We start from the raw sequence: 17,847 nt of genomic DNA on the forward strand, positions 1-17,847 counted from the left end.
ATCGGAACCGTCGAGGTTGACGATAACACCGCTCGGTTATCCCGATAGTACGGAACGGGTCGCTTAAAGTGGCCCGTGTCCGAAGTCAACCTGCGGCGAGGTGCGATCGCCCGGTCTACCCTCCGTGTGGGTACTTTGGTAGGTCGAATTTGGCGAACAACCCTATCCCACATGGGGGGCCGATTGGCACGGTCGTGGTGAGGCCGAAAGGCCCACCCGTGACTAGTTCCCGGCGTTAGTCCGAGAGGGTCACGACGGGATTGTCCGTCCGGTGGGCGACGTGCCGCGATTCGGGTTGCGTGGCCGCCCGCACGCCGGCGGGCGCGAATCCGCAACAATATATATGTATATATATTGACAGGCTGAGTCAACCCCCTATATATATACACATATATATATATATATATATATATATATATATATATATATATATATATATGTATATGTATATATACACATATATATATATATATATATATATATATGTATATATACACATATATATATATATATATATATATATATATATGTATATATACACATATATATATATGTATATATACACATATATATATATATGTATGTATATATATATATATATATATATATATATATATATATATATATATATATATATATATACATACATATATATATATATATGTGTATATATACATATATATATATATATATGTGTATATATACATATATATATATATATATATATGTGTATATATACATATATATATATATATATATATATATATATATATATATATATATATATATATATGTGTATATATACATATACATATATATATATATATATATATATATATATATATATATATATATATATATATATATATATATATATAGGGGGTTGACTCAGCCTGTCAATATATATACATATATATTGTTCTTGGATTCGCGATCCGCAACAATATATATGTATATATATTGACAGGCTGAGTCAACCCCCTATATATATACACATATATATATATATATATATATATATATATATATATATATATATATATATATATATATGTATATATACACATATATATATATATATATATGTATATATACACATATATATATATATATATATGTATATATACACATATATATATATATATATATGTATATATACACATATATATATATATATATATATATATATATATATATATATATATATATATATATGTAGGGTGAATATACTGGTTCTGGCTCACTTTTCCCTATGTAAATGAATGGAGGATTTTCAGCGATTCCCTTTTTTTTCCTTAAAAATAAACCCCCTTTTTATCCCAAGGTATATTTATTTGTCTCCCCTTTTAACCTAGGGGCTCCCTATTCAAATAACCCATACAACAAGATAAAGATTTGTTCAAGTAGCAAAGTTGTAATGTGATTTGTTAAAGGTGATTCTAAAGAAATATTTGAAACGTCTAAGCCCCGGGACACTCTTTATCAAATAACCGATGCATATTGTTTCGCTCACTCGTTGAACCTATAAAGATTTGTTCATTCTCAAATTCCTTCAATAGTTTAATTTTCTTTGCACAATAATCCCCATCTAAAATATTGACAAACAAAACATTTGAATCTTTATATTTTTAAGATACCCCTTTTGTGCCATTACGAAATGATAAACTTCTCTTTATGCTCTTGTTTGACCACCTCCTGAGCCACAGGTTATTTATTGTTAAGCCCCGCCCACTTTTCTTTAAACCCCGCCCACTTTTGCTAAGCCCCGCCCACTTTCCACAAGGTATTCAATAAGCCACGCCCACTTTCCTCTAAGCCCCGCCCATTTCCCTGCGGATTTTTTATAAGCCCCGCCCACTTTTGCTAAGCTCCGCCCACTTTTCATGAGGTATTTTTTCTAAGCCACGCCCACTTTTCCTAAGCCCCGCCTACTTTTGCTAAGCCCCACGTACTCTTACATCATTTCCAGTTCATCTCTGACTCACAAAGAAATCACTAGAAAATTCCAGCATGTTTCAGTTTCTATGGTTTCCATGTTATGAAATGGTTTCCAGCATGTTATGAAATTCCACCAGGGAATTTCCACAGGAAACCACACCCAACAGTCTTTCCCTATAAAAGCCTCAAGCCCAGGCTCCATTTTAAACATTTTTTTTGCTGGTGATGGTGTGCTGTGTGCTTGCCTGGAACTCTCTGACTTGTATGGAACTGAACCTTCAAGTTGATGAACTGGATTCAAACCTCTTATCCATTGAGGTAAGATTTTTATTTTCCTATTTTCAAACTTTGATTGAAGCATACTCATTTAATAATTAAATAACTTAATTAATACATTTTTATTTTCTCTCACAGGAAATTGTATCTGAAATACAAAATGAAAATACTGCTTTTGCTACAACTTGGGGGGAAATTGTTGGCTTGGTTGAAGACCTTATGAGCGACCAAGACCTTGAGTGGGATGACTTTGGGGTTCCTTGGAACTCTCTGACTTGTATGGAACTAAACCTTCAAGTTGATGAACTGGATTCAAACCTCTTATCTGTTGAGGTAAGATTTTTATTTTCCTATTTTTAGTTCCTTTTAAACATCGACTCATTTAATAATTAAATAACTTAATTAATACATTGTTATTTTCTCTCACAGGAAATTGTATCTGAAATACAAATGAAAATACTGCTTTTGCTACAACTTTGAGGGAAATTGTTGGCTTGGTTGAAGACCTTATGAGCGATCAAGACCTACAGAACGAGTTCGTCCTTGATGACCCAACCAAAGAGTTATACCTTGGAGACCAGCAAAATCCTGAAAAAGAGTTTTACAGCAATAGTACTCATTGTGAGTTATCAAGACAATACCCACTGAACAAGTTATACCTTGATGAGCCAGAATACAAGTTTTACCTTGGAGACTCACAAATTTTGAAAAAAATCAGTAAATGAGTTCTGCCTTGATGGTTTGAATAACTACCTTGGAGACTCAGAAAAAGGGTTCTGCCAAGATGGTTCAAAATATGGGTCCTACCTTGGAGACTCACAAATTTTGAAAAAATCAGTAAATGAGTTCTGCCTTGATGGTTTAAATAACTACCTTAGAGACTCAGGAAAAGGGTTCTGCCAAGATGGTTCTAAATATGGGTCCTACCTTGGAGACTCACAAATTTTGAAAAAATCAGGAAATGAGTTATCCTTAAGAGACTTTGTATGTTGGTTTTACTTTGAATACTTGAAATGTGGGTTCTGGCTTGATAACTCACAATGTGATAAATATCTTGGAAACTCAACAGGAATGTGGTTATACCTTCGAGACTTGGAAAGTTGGGTTTATTTTGAAGACTTGAAATGCAACCACTCTTTGGGATCTAAACCTATCAAGAAAATTCTTACTCCCCCTTTCTACGTCATCAAACCTGAAAGCCTTAAAAGACAGAATTGGAAGAAGAGAAAAAAAACGTAAAAAAAAAATATATATATATATAGGTGGAAATCTCATTTTGAAAAAGACATTGTGTTGGACGAGGATTGAGTTGGGGTTGAGATTTTGAATGTGAGGGTTGGGGTTGAGATTTTGAATGTGAGGGTTGGGACACACACACACACACACACACACACACACACACACACACACACACACCAACAAACAAAGTTAAGCCTTGACTATTCAGTTGAGGATTCTGTGTTTGGGGTTCACAGATCGAAGAACGTCCCCCTTGACACACATTATATACTGTAATACACCTCGGACTTGTCCCTCTAGTGTCCACAAAGGTGTATAGTAGGAGGGAGTGAAGGGACAACCCATTGCTCCCATGAGTATTATCTGCTTAGTTTTGTCTTTTGTAATTCCTGTGAATAAAATGAACCTAAAATCTCTTCCCCTTCCAAATCATATATTTTATAAGTCCAAGGAACCGTATCTATTACATCAACAATTTTAAAAAGTTATTTCGTCCATCGTTCAGTAAAACCCTTTTCAAAATGAGATTTCCACCTATATATTCTTACGATATCACCAACTTTGAACTTAGGTTTTCTGACATTAATCTCTTTTTCATATTTTAATTTTGTAAATGTTTCTGATGGTTTCATATTTGTTGACGTGTGAATCGTGTCATTATACTTATCCACAATATCCTGAATAAAAGATGACCATTGTTGTGAACCGAGTTGTGTGAATTTTTTATATAGTCTCTCTTTTAAGGTACGATTAAAACGTTCAACAACAACTGCCTTCCCTTCATTAAAGGTACTGTATAATGTAATAGTTATTTTTTAGAAAATTCATAAATGTCTTGTTATAAAACTCTCTACCCTCATCAGTCCACAATTTTTTAGGTTTTCTCTTACTTTTATTAAATATCTGTTGAAAAGATAACATAAGAGTATTACCTGTTTTGTTTTTTAAAGGGACAACCCACGCATATCTACTCCTCAAATCAATAACGGTTAAAGCATACTTGTACCCCTTACATTATTGAGTTCAATCAAATCAGCAGACCAGATATAATCAACTTCCTTGGAATAAACTTTCCTTCTCTGAAACTTTGTGAATATTGGTTTATGTAATTCATCAGCTAATTGCTCTTCAGTCTTAATGGCATCATTAGAGCCTATAAGTTTTTTGAATTTCCAAGTCCAAGTTTCAATTTAGCACTGATCATCTTCTTCACAATGAACCGATCAACTTTTTCTTTCAAGGTTGGATTTTGTATCAGAGACAAATTATACAACATTTCTCTATCGGCTTCATGCTTTTCTTCCAACGTTGTGGTATTCCCATAATCAATATCGTGTCTCATGCACACTTCATCAACTCTATTGATAGGCTGACTCCAGGATTTAGGATTGTCTGCCTCATCTAATCTTTTATCCAAGTTTGTGCCTGGACCACAGAAAGAATACCCTGGTAGATGTAATTCACCTGGTATTCCAGTAGTTGTAAATTTACTTCCTGATAAGAACTTTTGTATATCTCCTCCGAGTTTGTGTTTGGAGATAAATTGATTTTTTTTGAACCACACACCGAACATATACCTTTTTGTATAACCCTGTTATTTTTACTTTTAATACATGAAATATTTTTAGTGTTAGTTTTCTTTTTACATTTGAGACAATAACTCATTTATTTATGAGAAAAATTCCTGCAGAGTGCAAAAACCTTTTTAGTTTCCAACATGCACATTTGAATCTTAATTTTTAAAACATAAAGAATCCTTAGAAATGCCTTCACTCTCTCCTCCATTTATTTAAGAAAAAAAAAATGAAAAACTTGAATGAAAATACATATCTTGTCGATGTCAATAGTCTTGTCGAAAGTATTGCAAATAGACTTGTCAATTCTTTGTTTTCCTCCTCGGTGGGTTGAGTTATTTTCTGTAATACCACAAATCTTTTTTGAATCTCACTGGTTTCCATATTTTCATATTTATTTAGTCTCGCTCTTTCCTCCCTCTCCTCCCTCTCTCTTCTCTCTTTCCTCCCTCTCTCTTCTCCCTTTCCTCCCTCTCTCTCTCTCTCTTCTCTCTTTCCTCCCTCTCTCTCTTCTCCTTTTCCTCCTTCTCCTTTTCCTCCTCTTCCCTCTCTTCTTCAACTCCTCCCTCATCCCTGACTATCCTTGAATCGCTTACACCCCATAGAATATTATACATATATTCATCAGGATTCCTTGTTATTCCTGTATCCAAAATATTTTTTTTTACAACAGGAAACCAACAAAATTTCTTTTGAATTTCTAAAAGAGCCTTACCTTTTCTTAACTTTATAATTTTTTCATTATTTAACATTCTAATTAAATCAAAAGTTGTCGGTTTATCAACATCAGCATAATGCCAATCTTTTATTGAAAATACCTCATTCTTATGTTGCAGAACATATTTATTAAAATACCGAATACCCTTTTCTTGAAGGTATGCTTGGACACAGAAATTATAATTTTCTTGAAGCCTTCTTGCTGTCATTTATGCATTAGAAATATATGTTGGAATAATATTATGGCACGAAACACCTCCCCATCTTCCCATAGTTAAATCATTTTGTATTTCCTTACTTATTATATATAATCCTGTTTTTTCTGTTTTCATGAGATAAACAGGGGCAAAACCATTATTATATTTACCCTTATTAAATTCTTTTATTTGTTGTTTACTAATCGTGGACCCACAAAACTCATTCTCGATACCAAGTGGATAATATTCTTCCTTACGAGACTGATTTAATTGTTCCAGGTCTTCGAGGTTAATTTTAAATGACCAATTATACCCTAAATCATTCATATCATACCCCCATTGTTCTATTCTCATGTAAACGATACGCCCTTTATAAAAATTTATTTTAATTCGAACTGTGAATTCTGTATGACCTGGAGATAATATCAACACTTCTGTATCTTTGGAATACACAGCCGTTTTATTTAAGGATATATATTGTGATAAATCGCTTAATCTCACCAAGTCATTCGCATCAGTTGGGCTTGGATAATTTTTTAATTTAAAAGCATTTTTCATGTTAATATTTTTGGTTATATTATATTTATGTCGTTCAGCCTGTGCCTTTGTGTAATAATTTGATAAATCAATATCCAGTTCTTGAGATACACCAAAGATAGAACCATCTTTACCAACATAAGTCATTTATATTAGATTAAAAATAATATCATAAAAATTTTTCTTTCTGTTGAGTTGAAATAACACATATAGACATAATTGACCACAACACTTGGAATTTAATTCTTGGACTTGAAATGTTTGATAAACACCATTCTGTAAGAATTTTATGACTTCAACAGGTGGTGGAAGACCAAAACTATCAAAATAATATTTGTCTTGACTATTAAAAATACAAACCCAATGAGAACCGTTCCCATTATTATCTTCTAAGTTCATAATAATATTCTTTGTATGTTTCGGCACATTTGTTAATTCATCTCTCATACAAATAACCACATTATGAATTTTTAATTTCTTACAATATTTAACAAGTTGTAAATTTGATGTTGTATTCTTTCCAAATTCTTTCAACCACTCATCAATGCTCATTTATTTATTAGAAAGATATAATCCATTACCTCTTTTCGTTAATTTTACACCTGCTTGTGCTATAGAAGAAAGCATATCTCCAACTAACAATCTCGCTTTATCAGGCAGACCTTCAAGTTTTTCAGCAAAATCTACAATTACACCACTTCCACTAATTTGTTTCTCCAACTCTTTGTTATGTCTTTCCAATTCTTTTTGAGCCTGGAGTTGAGCCTTCCTTTCGTTGGCAGTTTTCACCGCTGTTGAAATACCACCAGTCAATGCTCCAACCGCACTTAAACCAGCAAATAAAGGAATTAGAAATGGGAGAAATCCTCCACTCGTCTCTCTTATTGAATATTTTTTCAACATTGGTTTTGTCATTTTACTTTTAAGTGAGCCAGTGTCATTCAAGATTTTAACCTATTCTCTTGTGAGCAAAACATCAATTCTTACTGCTCCTTTTCTCTGAATTTTATTAACGTTAATCGTACAAGGCTTTTGATTTTGAACACAAGATGATAGTTTATGAAGATTGATTTGATTAACATATACCCCAGTTGGTACTTTGCCACTCATTTATTTAACAAAAAATTATGTGAGACTAATCATCACACCATTATCTGTATTAATCTGCAATTCTGTTTCTTCCAAAAGCAAACAATATGTATCAACTTCTTCACTGTCTCCTCTTTCAATGTATAGGGAAGTATCCACTCGATTAGACTTTATAGTTTCCTTTTGAGCGCTCAGGTCAAACGCATAGATTGTATCTTCTTCTTCTTCTTCTTCTTCTTTCAGCTGCTCCCGTTAGGGGTCGCCACAGCGGATCATCCGAATGATCCGCATAGTGATTTGGCACATGTTTTACGCCGGATGCCCTTCCTGACGCAACCCTGGTCGCCTCTTACGACACAGGGATAGGGTACACCTATTTTAACCGGGGTATACACCGGCCCAGTATACTGGTACTCATTTTGCCAACCTCGGAAGGATGACAGGCTGAGTCAACCCCCTGGTGTATTAATTCAGTGGCCCAACGGGGCTTGAACTCAGGACCATTTGGATCCCAAGCTGCTGCCCAAACCACTGCGCCAACACCAGGCTCAAACGCATAGATTGTATACAAACTTTTAAATGCTGTCATATCCAACATAGGTTCTTTATTTCCATTACTTTCACACACCTTTTGGTAAGACTTGTATGCTTCAGCAAAATCATTTTTTTCCCAATTAATTTCCAATCTATCTCGTGGATAAAATGTTCCATCTAGAGAAACGCGAAGTTGTTTCACCTTAGCATTCTCACTCAATGCATTATTCTTATCAGTCGCAGTATCACCATCTGGCTTTTTAAAAATGATCCACAGATATCGTGGCTTTCCTTCCAGAACACCCAAATTCCACGTGTAAGTAGTTTGGTTGAGTTTAACGTGTTGACATCTTCTTTTGAGGTATGATACACTGAGTGGTTTCTTTGAGTTAAGTCTTCGATTCAACATCTCTTCTGTTTTAAGATTAGGAGTATATTCACTGATATACCAACTCGTCTCCTCAATTACAAATTTATTCTGTTCACCAAAAGCACTACCAACACCAAAAAGCAATCGATTTTCATTATCATTCCTTTGTAGTTGAAATCTAATTTTAAGACCATACAGAACTTTATCATGATCACAAAATCCAAATATACCTTTAAGAGGAACTGCCACAGTAAAACTATTTTCTGCTTTTGTATCATCATTATACATTCCTTTCCTTTGAGTATATCCAGGGTCTGTGTTTGTTCCCGTTGACATATCAGGAATAAAACCTTCGACAGACCCCTTTCCAATTCTATCACTGAATGTATAGAGTGTAAATTTCATCATTTCAGATACAGCAGAGACATCATCAACCGCTTCAACTTATTGTGTTCCAATATACAAACGCACACTATCAAACATTTTCCAGAAGAAATCATTTACAAGTGTAGCGTTTGTGTTATTCCCAGCTTTAGTGAATTTAAATTTACACAACAAGAAACTTTCGGAGAGATTCAAATAGGTTTGTTGATTATTTATTTCAAAACTTTTTGTACCATTCGTATTCCAGTCTGTTCCAGTTATTGCATTTACCTTGAAGTAATCTTCTTTTTTAGTGGAGTTTGAGATAATAATAGTATCATCCAAATCATAGATACTATCAATTGCTTCCATACTTGTATTTATTTAGGAAAAAAGATGTTAAAACTTTTGAAACCCTGATCCAAGTATTTGAATTATTTTATGTCGTTCTTGGGGGGACAACTGAGTTTTGCCTTTCTTAATTTCTTTTATTGCTTGTAATATATGAGATTCCTTCTGAGCATCTTTTATACTCTTTACAGCACCTGCTACATTTCCCACAGCAGAAGCAGTTGAACCAATTAGATCTTTATGTTTAAGAATAGTTGAACTCAATACCCATGAGAGTATCAATTATCCCATCTCCTCTAAATTGATGTCCAACACCCCTTTGTCTCTTAGGTTTATAGTATCCTCTACCAAGATACATACCTTCACCCTTGTAGTATGGAGAAAGGAACATCCCATCCCCTGTAATTATTTTATATTTTCCCAACTCGTGTTTCCTCACAATAACCATCGTATTTCTTTATTGGAAAACTTCACGTCGGTGAATTCTGATGGATATAACTTCTCCATGAAAAGAAATCACACGATTATCTTGGTCGGTTATCCTAAAATTTACTCTGTGTATAGTTTTTCCTGACACAGGAAGATAAACCAAATTTTTAGGTTCCATATTGAATTTATAACCAATTGGGGTTGAGTATGCGCTGAATGAAAATATTGTATTTGTTTTTTTTCCATCATTATAAGCACCATCAATCAAATCACAGTGAATTAACACTGAATTTATTCCTGAGGATATTTGAATGACATTATCACTGTAAAACGTCCCATTAGTTTCAATCTTTTTTGAGGAGAAACCCAATAACTCTCTAAATGAATTATCAATTGTGAAATCAACCTTGTAGTTATTTTTAACTTTAATCGTTGATTTTGAAGTATGTTTTTGAATGTTTATAACAATATTTTTGGTTCATCACCCTGTTCTTTCATAAGACGAGCAATTTCGGAAGATATTTGAGAAATCTCATATGCTCCGGGTGAGACTGTTATCGTTTTGTATCCACTTCCCGGATTATAACTAAACTTGTCATTTTTCTCGGTTATATTAAATAAGGTATTATAAGTTTCCATGGACAATAAAGATGCCTCATATTCTTTTGTTGTGTCAAGTTGTAGTGGGTATGGGAATGAAGATGTGTGGTCGCTTGTTGTGAAATTGAAACTAAGGATTGTGCTTCTCATCTTATTTAATATGAGATGAAATGTCTTTATATTGAGATTTATTAATTATTTTCATGTTCATCAACTGGTCTAAAATGGCTGATGCTTCATCAAAACAATTGTTATTTCCAGCCTTCTTACTGCCTAACAACAATAACAGTCTATTAACTAATTGTGATGGGTCATTTGGAAGAAAACTAACACCTGAACCAAGGATACTTAAAGCCTGAATAATGTGTTTCTCCTTCTCATTCTTCCTACTTTTACCAGAAAGAATAACCTTATAATTTAGAGTGTTCAGCAGATCAATATATACTCTATCATCATTATTTTCCATATCCAATGGTTTATCAATATACTTTGATTCATCCCTCACAGTTGAACCTTGTCTTCCATCTTTTGTGAGAAGAAACATTAATCTCGGAGTTAGTTTAACAGGGGGTTGAGCAAAACCTAAGAACCTTAATTCATCATTAAATATCAATACCTTTTCTTGAACAAGATGAAATATTGCTGATTGTTCTGTTGGAATGAGTCCTGCTTTGGTTTTTGAATCCGCTGAATATTCATTGTTTTGAACAGCATTCACAATATAATCAGGGGGTCGATTCATCTCTTCCAGTTGTTGAAATAATTCTTCATCATGATATTCTAATTCTCCAATATGCTCTAATTCTTCCTCCGTCATTTGACTGAAATCTTTTAACATTTGGAGCTTTCTGGGAGTATATTTTATTGTGGGAACTGTGGAAACATCTTTCATTTTTTCTTGGGAAGTTTTTAAAAGTGGTTTAAAAAATTTCTCTTGTTTTCTTTCAAATGCTTCTTCGCCCGTTAGTTTCTGTCTGCGTTTCTTCTTTATGTCTTCCTGTTGTTTTACAACTTTTGAAACCAACTCTTGATGTTCCTTAAATCTTCTTGCTCTTTCTTTTGCATCCATTTAATTATTGTAAAATATCATTTAATGAATTGTAAAGATCAACAGGGAAATTTTCCTTTTCTTCATCATTCAAGTAGATGTGTTCAAATAAATCCTTTTCTTTAAATATTTCATCAAATTCTTTATTAACATTAATGCGAGTTGTAATTTCTTCTTCACTAATACTTGCATCTCTGCTTTTCATACGTTTGTGTTGAGTTTCTTCATCAACATTAAAACCGAATGATAAAATCTTCACTCCGCTCAGATATTTAATAATTTGTCTCGTTCCTTCTGGATTAGTTTCTAATATCCCAACACCACCAGATTTTAGTTTCCTTAACTCACTCTTACAATGTGAATATTTTGTTGTACCAAGAGAAACCTCCTCAAATATTTGTCCTTCATTCCTCAATCGCATATGTTCCTCCAATGAAATATAGTGATAATCTTCACCTTTTACTTCTCCAGGTCTTATTGCTCTAGTTGTTGTTGATACAATGCGTATCACGGGGTGTTTTTAAGTAAATTTACAATATTCTCATTTGTACTACACAAGAACCTTGATTTATGAAAGTTTTTTCCAGAAGCAGATTTACCCACAAGATTTATAATAATAGTTGTCATTTATATATGTAATTGTTTATAAAACAAAAAATATATCCCTTAATATCTCATCTTGTTTCACAACAATATATTTATATTTTTCAGTCGTGTGCTTCATGTAATCCTCAAATTTCTTTTTACTACATAATGTAGAACAATTATCTCTCCAAAAATTATTGATATCTATTGAATTTAACTTGAATAAAATAAAAGTATTAGCATTGTTTCTGATGGAACGATGAGGAAGTTGAAAGTATGATTGACTAAGATAAATACAATTACAAGAAGAATGTCTCCCTCTTGTGTAGTAGCTGTCCATTACCGTTTGGTTTCTCTCATTAACACAATCATCAAAGATAACGAGGTTCTTTTTTGATTTATTCAAATCTTGGAGAGACGGTATATCATCCGTATTATCACTAAGAATACAAGATATAGGATTTGATTTCTTTTTACATCTCTGTGTATCACAAAATAGTCGAATTATATCTTCAATGTTATAATCATTTAGGTTTTTTTGACGTTTAAATAAACCGATTATATCTTCTTTTTGAAGACCAGCATTAAAACCTTGTGAGAGTAGTTGATACTCTGGTTGAAAACTCGACTTTGTGAAAATTATTAAATTATCATAATCTAAAAAGTTGGGAGTGAGGAGCATTTTTAAAAGTAAGCAGGTTTTTCCACATCCACTTGAACCAACTATGAGACATCTTAATGAATTTGGAAGATTTTTATGGTTGTTAAATTTTATCTTACTTTCCCAAATAGGTAAAAAAAAATCATTCATTTATATATTTGGAAAACAGGTTATTTAATTTATTATTGGCTTTTTTAGAAACTCTATATTTTATCCTAAGTTCAGGTTTAATTTCAAGATAATCCATTATTTTATTTATACAATATCTTGTGTTGATATTTCCCTGAAAATTACATCCATGAATAATATATAACAACAATCCTTTGAACATTTCTCTTATTCGTTCAGTTTCTTCCCTTGTAAGGAAAGGTGTGAAATCACCCTCATACTTTACATTCATTTCTCTAATCAATCTTGTAAAGTAATTCATTTTTGGTGTAAATCTAAAAGAATTATTTTCCTTTTTATATTTTTTATTATCATTAATTAGAAGATAATCACAGAATATACATTGTTTATAGGCTTTTGACTCTGTGTTTAATCCCCGTCTTTCACACGCAGGACAATTCTCAAATTTCTCATAATGAGAATCAGGAAAGTCTCGCGTATTTATAAAGTAAAACTTTACTTAAACTGAAATTCATCTATACTTTCAGTTGTATATTGACTCATATTTAATAATATTACCATCGATATCGATATACTTTTTTTCATTATCAGATTCAACGACAACATTTTTTATATTAAAGGTAATTTTAAAATGATAGTTAATTACCATTGAACGAAATGTCATTTCACCTGATATATTAACATCCTTTATTTCATCAGGATTTACATCTTTAGGGTTGTTAAAAAAATACAAATTTCTCCTTGCATATTACAGATGGTCTTATCTTTTCTTTCTAAAGCTTCATCCATAAGGTTTTTGTTTTTTGATACTTTTTCTTGTTTCATTGCTTTTTCTAGTTTTGAATATATTACTAGAAGGAGAGGAGAAACTTTTGTTAGAGATACTTTAATTGATGTTCTACCAGGTATACTAAAAGCCCTTCCACTGAAGGAAATTGAAGAACTCATATTATTTACCATAATAGTTTTTATCCAATAGTTGTTATATTTATCTTTGTTCAATTTTACATCCTTGACATATTTCTCAGTATCTTTAACAAATGAAGAGATTGATTGAAACTTGTCTTTTGTGTCTTGAAACATTGTATTTATTAAGTGAAAAAGTTGGAGGATAAAATGGTTTTAAGCACAGATTCACCTGTAAAATAAACGAAATTTTCATCAAGAAAATTTTAGTTTAAGCAAAGATTTATTATATAAATATAGTGAATACAACATTCTGTGATGTTTGTAATCACAAATATAAACATTATAGACAACACCTCCGAACCAACAAACACACATTTAATCTATTTCATAAAATATCTCCTCTTGAGTTTGAAAGAAAACATTGTGATATTTGTTCAAAGGATGTTTTGAAGAGAAGTTATAATAGACATCTATTACAAAAACACAAGAAAAATGAGTTTAAAGTAAAGGGAGACTATTATATTGAAAACACTGATGGGGCATTTAAAGGGCATATAAAAATAAGGATTTTTCAATTTGGAGAACCCGGTCCATCATCAATAGCTGAATCAATTGAAATAGTGAAACCTGATGTTGAAAAATGTATTAAAAGGACATTAAAAGAAATGAAAACTTTAAAGTTTTATATGGGAGTGAAAATGAATATGAAAAGACAAGATGAAGAACAAACTCCTTATATGAGAACAGATCTTCATTTTATAACATCATTTCAAGATTTTTTGAATAGTGGGGTTTATGAAGAACTATCAAGACAAGAGGAGGATGCTGATAATACAGTGGTCGGAAGTGGATTCAATCTTTAAAAAAAAATCATCTTTTTCGATATACACATTCTAAAATCAAACCCTCTTAAAGCTTCTTCTTATATTGGATTACCAAAAGAAATAAAACTAAAGAAGGCAGTTGTTAATATTAAGAATAATGATAATAAATGTTTTCTCTGGTCTGCTTGCTCAAGGAATTCTTGCTCACTTACATCCACCAAAATGTAATTCAGAAAGAGTAAAACAATATATGAAATATGAGAATACCTTGGACATTAAAGATTTTAAATTCCCAATGCCACTAACAGATATTCCTAAATTTGAGAAAAAGAATAATCTTTCTATTAATGTATATGGATTAACGGATACAAACAAAGTTCAAATATTAAAAATTTCAAACAACTATAAAAATGAAGAAACACACATTGATCTTTTATATTTTAGTGTTGGAAAGAATTCACATTACACATACATCAATAATTTATCAAGATTAATCTCTTCTCAGGTATTCAGAACAGCAAACAAAATATATCCTTGTAAGTGATGTCTTAATTCATTTCATACAAAAGAACGATTAGAACAACATTCAAAATATTGTAGTAATCATAAATCAGCTGTAATTACAATGCCTAAACCGGGTGAAAAGATTTATTTTGAAGATTATAATAAATCTATCATGCACCCATTTATGATATACGCTGATTTTGAGTGTATCCTTAAAAAGATTAATACTGCTTCTCCTAATCCAAAAGAATCATATACAAATAAATATCAAAAACATATTCCTTGTGGTTTCTGTTATTATATCAAATCATCTGTTGGAGAAAAGTATAACAAACTTGAACATTATCGTGGAAAAAAAGCTTCACAAGAGTTTATAAAACGATTAGAAAAGGATTGTATAAGACTAACTAAATTAATGAAAGAAACAAATGAACCGATGAAATTAACCGAAGAAGAAAAATTAGAATTTAGAAAGAACAATATCTGTCATATTTGTGAGGGGGAAATTAAGGAGTCTAAAGTTAGGGATCATTGTCATCTTACTGGTAAATATGGAGGTCCCGCTCATTCCTGTTGTAATCTTAATTATAAATTACCTTCTTTTATTCCAGTCTTTCTTCACAACAGCGCCAACTATGATACACATCTATTTATAAATGAACTTTCAAAAACACCAGGGAATATTTCTGCCATAACAAACACAAGTCAAAAGTATATTTCATTTACAAAAATGATATTCACAAAACCTATAACTCGTATTCGGTTTCTTGATTCTTCCAAGTTTATGGGAACACCACTAGCCAACCTCGCATCAAATCTAAGCTCCACGGACTCTTTTCCAAATCTTAATTCATTCTTTCCAAAAGAGGAAATTCTGGCTAAGAGGAAATTCAGATTAAAGAGAGAATTCAAAGTAAAGAGGAAATTCTAATTAATGAGGAAATTAATGAAGAAATTCTAACTGAAGATGAAATTCTAATTATAAAGAAAATTCAAACAATGAATGAAATTCTAACTAAAGAGGAAATTCTGATTAAAGATGAAATTCTGATTAAAGAAGGAATTCTTACGAGAGAGGAAATCCAAACAAGGAATGAAATTCAAAGTAAAGAGAAAATTCTTACAAGTAAGGGAATTTATCCTTATGATAATATGGATTCATTTACGAGATTTAAAGAAACACAACTTCCATCAAAAGAAAGTTTCTATAATAACCTTTATGAAGAAGAGATAAGTGATAAGGAATATAAACACGCACAAGAAATATGGAAAATATTTAAGATAAAGAACCTTGGAGAATATCATGATTTATATCTAAAAACAGATGTTTTATTGTTAGCTGATGTGTTTGAAGCTTTTAGATCACTCTGTCATAATAAAAATTGTTATGGATTAGATCCTGCCCACTATTTCACAGCTCCTGGTTTAGCTTGGAGTGCAATGTTGAAAATGACAAAACAAGATATAGATTTAATCAGTGATGTTGATATGCTTTTGATGATTGAGAAGTCCAAGAGAGGTGGAATATCACAAGTATGTTCAAAAAGATATGCTAAAGCAAATAATAAATATCTTCCAAATTATGATAGTGAAAAAGATAGTAATTATTTGATGTATTTTGATGCTAATAATTTGTATGGATGGGCAATGTCTCAATCTCTGCCTTATGGTAGATTAGAGTGGGTGGAAGAAAAGGATTATGAAAAGGCTTTGATGAATATTGTTATTTCTTCTCAAGAGGAATTGAATGAGGAAGAAGAAGGTTATTATTTTGAAGTTGATTTGAGGTACCCGAGTGATCTTCATAATAAGCATAAAGATCTTCCTTTTGCATGTGAGAAAGAAACCCCAAAGAAAGAATGGTTAAGTGATTATCATAAAAGTTTTAATATTAAAGGCAAATCAACAGAAAAGTTATTAACAACATTCTATGATAAAGAGGGATATGTTTTACATCAGAGAAGCTTAAAACAGTTTTTGAGAGAAGGATTGAGAGTCGCTAAAATTCATAGAGTTTTAAAATTTAAACAAAGTCCTTGGGTGAAAAAGTATATTCAATTCAATACAGATATGAGAGCAAATACAAAAGTAAAATTTGAAGGGGACTTTTATAAATTAATGAATAATGCTGTATTTGGAAAGACTATGGAAAATGTTAGAAACAGGCAAAACATTATATTCGCAACATCTTGGAAAGAAGCTTCGAGATTGATAAATAAACCAAGTTTTGAGAGAGAAGAGGTTTTTTCAGAGAACTTTTCTGCAATTCATATTAAAAAGGAAAGTATTGTAATGGATAAACCAATTTATATTGGAACAGCAGTTCTTGATTTATCAAAGATATTGATGTATGATTATTTGTATAATGACTTAAAGAAAGAGTATGGTGAAAATGTTTCATTGTTGTATATGGACACTGATAGTTTTATCCTAGATATAAAAACTGATGATGTGTTTGAAGATATGAAGAAAAATATTGGAGTATATGATACATGTAATTTCAGCAAGAAGAGCGAGTTATTTTCCAAAAAGAATGAAAAGGTTATTGGTAAGTTTAAGGATGAGTGAGTTTATTGGATTGAGAGCAAAGGCATATGCTTATAAGTATGGTGATCAGATTGATAAGAGGTTAAAGGGAATAAAGAAATATGTAATAAAGAAATCAATAACTTTTAGAAATTATTATAATTGTTTGATGAATAAGAAAGAAGAATATATAAAAATGAATACAATAAGAAGTTATAAACATAACATATATAGTGAAGAAGTAAATAAAAAGGCATTAGGAGCCTTTGATGATAAGAGATTTATTTTAGATAATGGAATAGATTGTGTTCCATATGGATATTGTATGATAGAGTGAATAGAATAGATTGTGTTTTAACGATGGGAAGATGGGTTAGGGTTTTTTAAGGGCTACCGCCGCGTTTTTTCGCAATATATAAATGGTTTAACCAAGTATTAATCAAACTC

The 17,847-nt window shown here is 31.7% G+C and overlaps 1 long non-coding RNA gene across 1 annotated transcript; it reads left to right on the forward strand.

The window, feature by feature from the left end:
* Positions 1 to 1,237: 1,237 nt before the first annotated feature.
* On the forward strand, positions 1,238 to 4,152 carry LOC147020456 (uncharacterized). The gene is made up of 2 exons (XR_015061844.1): positions 1,238 to 2,547; positions 2,644 to 4,152. It is a non-coding gene; the product is annotated as an uncharacterized LOC147020456 (long non-coding RNA).
* Positions 4,153 to 17,847: the final 13,695 nt, after the last annotated feature.

This window comes from Eptatretus burgeri, chromosome 9, assembly GCF_056783735.1.
Source record: "Eptatretus burgeri isolate ZD-2024b chromosome 9, Ebu_testis_v1, whole genome shotgun sequence".
Classification (NCBI taxonomy): Eukaryota; Metazoa; Chordata; class Myxini; order Myxiniformes; family Myxinidae; genus Eptatretus; species Eptatretus burgeri.